Here is a 7,260-nt window from a genome sequence, read left to right on the forward strand (position 1 = left end):
AATAACTAGATCAGATAGCATTCTGGTAGGTGCTTAATGGTAGAGTTCCTGCTGTCCTACAGTCCCCTGATGCTCAAACTGCTCAGGATCTCAAAGAAGTCAGAATGCTCTGTCCCTAGAAGCCATGTCAATAATGCCAGTTTCAGAAAAAGAATACAATCAAGAGATTCTCAGAAGACCAAATTATTTATCCTGTCAAGCAGAGAAACATGACTGTATCACAGTATAACTAATATAACTGATACAACTAGTGTAACTTATATACTTCTAATTTTAATCTAAAAGTCTAGAGGTCCATTTGCACCTACTAATTCAACAGTCCATTATAAACAAGCTCAGTGTGTTCAGGGCAACAGCAATGAGGCAGCAGTTTCCAAAGCTGGGTCAGGCAAACCAAAACCAACTTCAATGCCAGTTCAAACAGTAAAGCCAGAACAGTGGGTACTGCCCTTTCCTGCAATGTTAGCCCATTCCTCATCCTAACAGGATATCAGGAGCAGCAGTGCTCACCCTCTAGTAACTCCATCCAATGTGGTGTGTGTTACAACACTGAAATTAAAATACAGCTTACAATAGAAGGCATGTTCCTTGTGCAAGAAACCCACTTATTTATTCCTTAGGCTGGCTGGTGGCTTGGGTGTTGTTAGCCTGAATACTTCCATGCTGTTGCTCAGGAGTGCAGATCCTGCACGGGTTAGCTGTAAACAAGTTTCTACTAGGGCTACTGTAGGAAATGCAAAACAGCTTTGCACCAAAATCCAGTGTGGGGAAGACTGGATCCCCCTCAGTCTGTGCAGTGGGAAAGCCCTGATTCATGAGCAGCAGACAGTGCCATATGTTTTCCTGAAATACTGGCCCAGAAAGCTGTGCTTCCTGGTGCCTCACTCAAAACACAGATTGGTCGATGCTGACATCCCTGCTGGGACCCAGTGGTTGCCTCTGTAGGAGTGATGATAGAGCAAAGCTATTTGGCTTATTTCCCTTGGAAGGATTTTTCTTGAACCTATTACCAGAAGGAATTTCAGTAATGACCCCTGTAAAGTGTATACACATGCATATGACTCATTTTAGCATGAGCTATAGGATGAACCAGATTATCTTATTTTTATGGTTTAGTTGAGAAGCAAGATGAAGATTTACATCCTCCATTACATTTGCCACATGAAGTTTAAATCATCAGGCAGGAATGCATGCAGACAAACAATCAGTGAAAATTCATGCGTGTCCAAAAAGCAGCCCTGTATATTTAGCCCACGTTCTGACACTGCTCCTCTATGAAATAAGTGAAGATCATTCGCAGGATCAGTTCTGCAAAACTGCACAGCAAACCTTCTCTGCTTGCAGCAGCTCTCACTGTGAGCCCAAGGCCAGCCTCACATTCCCTGAGAGGAGGGGAAGTTTGAGTGGGTCCAGCCTGGGTTTGGCAAGCTGCAGACCTGTGCTGCTGAGCAGCTTTCCCACAGTTTATACTGTGCTATTCACAATCCCACAGTCAGGGAAGGCAAGTTAATAAAAGAAAACTTTCTTTGTGATCACAGTTTTACTTTTAAAGATTTTCAGGAAAGCTCTCTATGTCCATTACTGACATGGTTTAGAGGCTGTACTGCTGTTGCACAGCTGTCAGCAACAGAATATACTCCAAAACTGCTTTTAGTAATTCCAGTGTCAGTAGCAGTCCAAGGAAGAGTCAGTTCCTGTTCCTGGCCATAATTTGCAATACACTGGCTTTTATCAGTGAGTCCTTTGGTGGTCTTACAGCCCCACACCTGTGCCATCACCTCACAGCAGAGTCTGAACTGCCTTCATACCATCTGGTAGAAATTTGCTTTCTTCTTGCTGCCAGGAATTGTGGAGAGAGGAGAAGTCATGTCACAAAAGAAATTTTTCATATATTAGTATATAGAGTAAATCAATACAAGCAATTTCTTCCTTGATAATTCAATTCCTGAAAGCTCTTTATTAATCATGTTTCCAGAACCTATGATGTTGCAATAAAAGTTTTTACTGTGAATACTTTCCAAGTGAAAGGGGAAAAAAAAGACAATTGTAAAATAAAACAAGTAATACTGCAAAACACCTTATGCAGGTATGAGTGTTAGGCTTGAGCACATTCAGACATTGATTCCTGCCCCTGCTTCCTTCTTTGAGCTGTGAGGTAAGGACTTAGGAATGGCTTTACAACCAGGGAAGAAGTATCTTTTAGGGGAAAGAAAGATGAAAAAATCCTGGAAGAAGTTTTTTTTTTTAAAAAAGAAGACCTCAAAACCCCAGAAGAACTGCAAAGAGGAGTCAATTTGTCCAAAAGAACTGTACTTAAACCAGTATCTTGGAAATGATCCTTAGTTAACATCTGTCTTTTCTCCTTTGGTTTTGCCTGCATTTTAGAAAAGATTAAAAGAAAAGGACCATGTTAACACAAGGAGACTGTTACTCTGATATTTCCAGAACAAATGGAATAAAAAAGGCCCATGAAATACACCTGATTTCACAGAGCAGCACTGAGCTAAGGACTACAGCACATGGGCCTGTGTGCTCTGCTGGCATTGCTGGTTAAGACCAATCCAGCAGAGCAGCCTGTTTAGCCAGGGGAAAACATTTCTTTTTTTATATTTCTGAGGCCCTATCAATTAAAGCTTGAACACAATGCAATTCCCACCTTGTGCTGCAGCACCTTTAGAGGGACTGGTGAGCACAGTCACCCCATCTGCACCTGCAGGCTTTGGGCAGACAAGCTCTGCCCATTCCACAGGCAGCAGCAATAAATTCCATTTCAGTTCCATGCTGCAATGTTCTGGGAGATGTGCACAGAATACTGATTTTTTTAATGTAACCCCAGCATTACATCCAAATAAATCAGTATTTAATAAATACTGATTTATATTTAATAAATAAATCAGCCTCCAGACTTGAGGCTCTTCACAACACCAGCTGGCTTTACACACCTGCCTGCACCACTGAATGTGTTTTTACTTGGTTTGAGTAAAAAAGGAGTGGCCAGTAGGAAGATGTAGCTACTCTGAGACCCAATAAACATGTATCTACAGCAATACTTTCTCTTAAGTTTAAGGAAGGATAAATAAGTGTTAAGAACAAGATTAGGAAAACACTACCTTAATCAATACATTGTGTTCAGTAGAGTTCATAGCTCATTAGCAATCCAATACCTACCACTAAGCCATTTCCCAGCTTCAAAGTCTCAGCTGAGTTTTCCCAACTTTCACTTAATAAATAAAATCTTATTTTATGTGGAACAATCCCATGATTTGCAACTTTCCTTCTCCCTCATCTTTATTGAGAGATTTCCAATCAGTCACTGGCCCTATTCCAGACACCCTTTCCTGTGTCAGATCAGCTGTATCATACTCCAGGGCAAATATTTCTCTGAGCATTTCAAAGTTCAGCTGACTGGTGTAACCACACTGAAAGCACAGTCTAGCTCACCAAATGCTTTCTCCCTATCTGAGCTTTCTTTCTCTTCCTGGAATTCTGCAGAGACTAATTATTTGCTCAGGTTTACAGGTTGTGAACAGGTTGAGGTTCAGGTGTGGTCAGTGCTACTTTACTACTGCTTCAAATGGCTGTCTCGAAAGACAATTTTCCATGCCCAATCTGGCATTGCAGTTATTTAGCATACAAAGAAGCTCTGGAGAGGTAGTTCTGACACTTGGCTAATATCTACCAACATAAAATATTAATAAAATCCCCTTTTTACCTTGGCTCCTTGATGTGAAAGCCAGATTTTTAAACAATAATTTGCAACATTCATTTACCTTCCTTTTAAATAGAAAGCAACACAGCCATTGACTGCTACTTGATGCCACACAGAGCCAAAAGTTCATCCTCCTACAGAGCAGTGGCTTGCCAGGGTGCACTGACTATCCAGGGCACTTCCTTCACCTCTACTCAGAGCAAATATTGTGCAAGTTTTCACAGCAGAAAAGCATTTCTCACATGAAAGAGGCTCTAATCTTTGTTTAAAACACTTGGAAACAAAACCAGAGAAAGAAAAAGTATTTTAAGAACCCATCCAGCAACCAATGAATATAGGTTGAAAGTAATTCTTAAAACATATTATTTTGCTCGCTGAGGAATTTCTAATTGGATCATAGAAAAAGTCTCAAGAAACATAAGATAAAGAGCACAAACAAAACAGTAGACTCCAGGAGACATAGATGAAGGGGGTTTTAGCCTGGGGAAACTACTTCTATCAGAACAACTGGCAGAACAGGAACACACACAGCCTTTCCTACTTTGAGTTGTGTGTGAGACAGCTTGGTCCTGCTGCTTCCTCTGTCCTTGCGTGGAATTTCTGGGTGTCCATATGCAAACCCCACCAGTGCAGCATTAAATGTGAGCAGGGAGGCACCTCAAAGCAATACAGCAGCAGGGCCCCATGGCTTTCAGCCCTGCTGGTTTGTTCCAGTCTGAGTGCTCACTCCAGGCTGATGTCCACAGAAGCCCGTCTTCCTCTAGGAATAATCTCTACCTCAAAGATCTAAGTGCAATTACCAAAATCAGCACCTTCCACAGCTTCCTTCTGGAACAAAAACAGCACTGGGAGATAATATGTAACACAATGTCAAGAATTCCTCTGAACAGAAACATTCCATCTGACAATGGAGGAGGCATAAAGTAACCAATATTATAATAAATACAGTCTTCAGCATGACTTCCTGTATGCTGCAAGGATTTTCCAACACCCTGTGCAGACAGTGGGATAAAACATGCAGCAACCAAAGCAAGCTGAGAGCCCCTAGCCTTTCCAGGCTGGAAATGTAGCCCTCCTAGCAACTGCTGCCTTAGGATTTTAGCTCTTATTTTCCATGTATTTGTAACCCTGCAGTTCTTTCGTGTATAACTCTAAACTCCACACACAGTGTGAGCTGCTGCTTTCCCATTTTGGGCAGACACAGCAATTCCTCTCCAGGCCTGGCAGTCAAGGACACCTCACTGCCTCAGGCCAGAGAGATGGAAACAAAAGTGAGCTGGGGGAACAGTCTGGGGATAAAATACTTCATTGCCTGAAGCTGGAATTGGAAGATGAACCCTCAATATGCAAATGGGCCAAATTTATAAAAGTGTGAAAACCTGTGAGCCGTGGTCCATTTTTGGGTGCAGCCCCTGGGGGGCTTTGTCTGCCCTAAATGTACCTGAAGGCCCCTCAGTAAATAGAACTGCTTTTTGTTCCTTTAATTTTGTCTGGCCTCTGCTTTTAGGTAGCCCAACAAGGCATCACACTGGCACTCAGGTGAAGGCAGAAAACCAAAGTCTAAGGAATCCCCTGTTCCCATCTGCTGGAGCCTCCTGCTCAGTTCATTATCCCCCTTTGCCCCAGGGTGTGCCTGCAGCACACAGGGCACAGATCTGGATCTGTCCCCAGGGCTGAGGCACCTGTGACCCAGTCAATTCCAGGGGCCAGAATTCAGATTCCTGCTGTTGTCACCTGCTTGCCACATCCTGAGCAAGACCCCCTCCCTGCTCTGCTCCCTCTCTGAGGGTGACAAAGGGACTCGGGGCTGCTTGGGGGCACAGCTGGAAGTTGCAGTGTCCAGCTGTTGCACACTGTTCTGCCTGCCCTGCCTGCAGGAGGTTATGACCAAGAGACGTGCTCAAACCAAGTGGAGCACTCAGGCTGCTGGGCAGGGCCAGCCAGAGGCTGGGGTGGCAGGAGACACAGCTGAGGCTAGGGGACAGTGTGCCATGAGCTCCATGGCCAAGGAGTGCCATCTCCAAAAGGGAAAGCTGGGACAGGTGTGCTGTAGCCATCATAAATACAAGCACAGCAACCCTGTGCTGCCCAAAACATTGGCTCCTGCTGGGCAATGAAAGTGGCATCTCGAATTTGGCCTTAAGTGGGGGCTGCCTGTTTGCTGTCCTGCTCCATGGCACCGAGGGAGTGTCCCAGGGGCCTGTTTGCTTGTTGGTTTTCCCTGCTTTTATAGAGACAGGGTAACTGAAAGGAGTTTTAAAAGATTTTATTCCATTATCAGTCTCGATGAAAGTGAGACATACGAGATGTAAAACTCAACACCATTTTATCAGAAGCCAACCTATCTCCTGGTTACAATACCTTATAAATGATTTTAAGCCTATTAGCTTTAGCCACACAATGCTACTGTTACTTCTAACCCTAATCACTTATGTTTTTACTCCACATAATTTTACTACATCTTTCACAATTTTAATTTTCCAAAATATATAGTCTTCTTCTAAAGTAATATTTTAAAACTTGTTAAAACTTAATCTAGTTCAATTTCTCTCTCTCAACAATATCGTCTCTATTTGCTAAATCAACACACCTTATCTCAGTATTTACACACAAATATACAAAACTATGTAAACTTTCTATTCAATTTGAAGAATTCTTTACAAATCCATTTCTCACATGTGCTGTCCTGCAGCATGACACCAAGGCAGTGTCCAAGGGAGTGACAGGGACTGCTGTGCTGCCCTGTTGTGCACCTGGGAGACAACTGCTGGCTAAAGTGTGGGTGAGGATGGGCACAGAAAGACCCAGTTTAAAGACTGGTGTAATAAATAACCAACCCTCAGGTCAGGATGGAAGAGAAAGACAGAAATGCATCTCTGATTATTTCAGATTGATTTGAAAGTTTCTCTCTGCACACGCTCTTCAAAATAAAGCTTTTTGAATAGGCCTTGTGTATTCTGGGGGTGAGGGATGAAAGAGAGGAGGGAAACCAGGTGGAAGAGAAAAATGCTTCAGCTGACAATGACTGAGAGGGAGAGAAATGCACAGTAACGTGCCATCCATCTACTGGGCAAGATTCATTATTCACAGCTCAGTCATCTGGTTCTAAATTTTAAATGTCATCTAAAATGCTTTTTGAATTCATCAGTTTAAAAGATATTTACTAAGAAGCAAAGCATTGTGTTGTTGCTCAGAGGCACTGGGGGCTGTGGGATGACAGACAGGGTGTCGTGTGGGGTGGTGGAGTGAGGAGACAGCCAAGCTGGAAATCTCTCACCTGCCATCTGAGGTGACCCTGCAGGCATGGTGCTGGCTGGCCCTGTCCATCCAACAAGGTGCTCCTGCCCCTTTCTAGAAGGTATCTCACAGATTTTGGACAGGCACGAGTGAAGAAGGACCCTGTACATCTCATTTGCTGCCTCTGTACCATCACTGCCAGAACCACCAGTGCCCCCAGGACACCCCCCACACACCCCCTGCCACATGGGGCTATGAACAGATGAGCAGGTTTTTACCTCTCCAGAGCTCTCTAAAGTAATAATAAAATCTCA

Source organism: Lonchura striata, chromosome 9 (assembly GCF_050655825.1).
Source record: "Lonchura striata isolate lonStrDom1 chromosome 9, ASM5065582v1, whole genome shotgun sequence".
Lineage (NCBI taxonomy): Eukaryota > Metazoa > Chordata > Aves > Passeriformes > Estrildidae > Lonchura > Lonchura striata.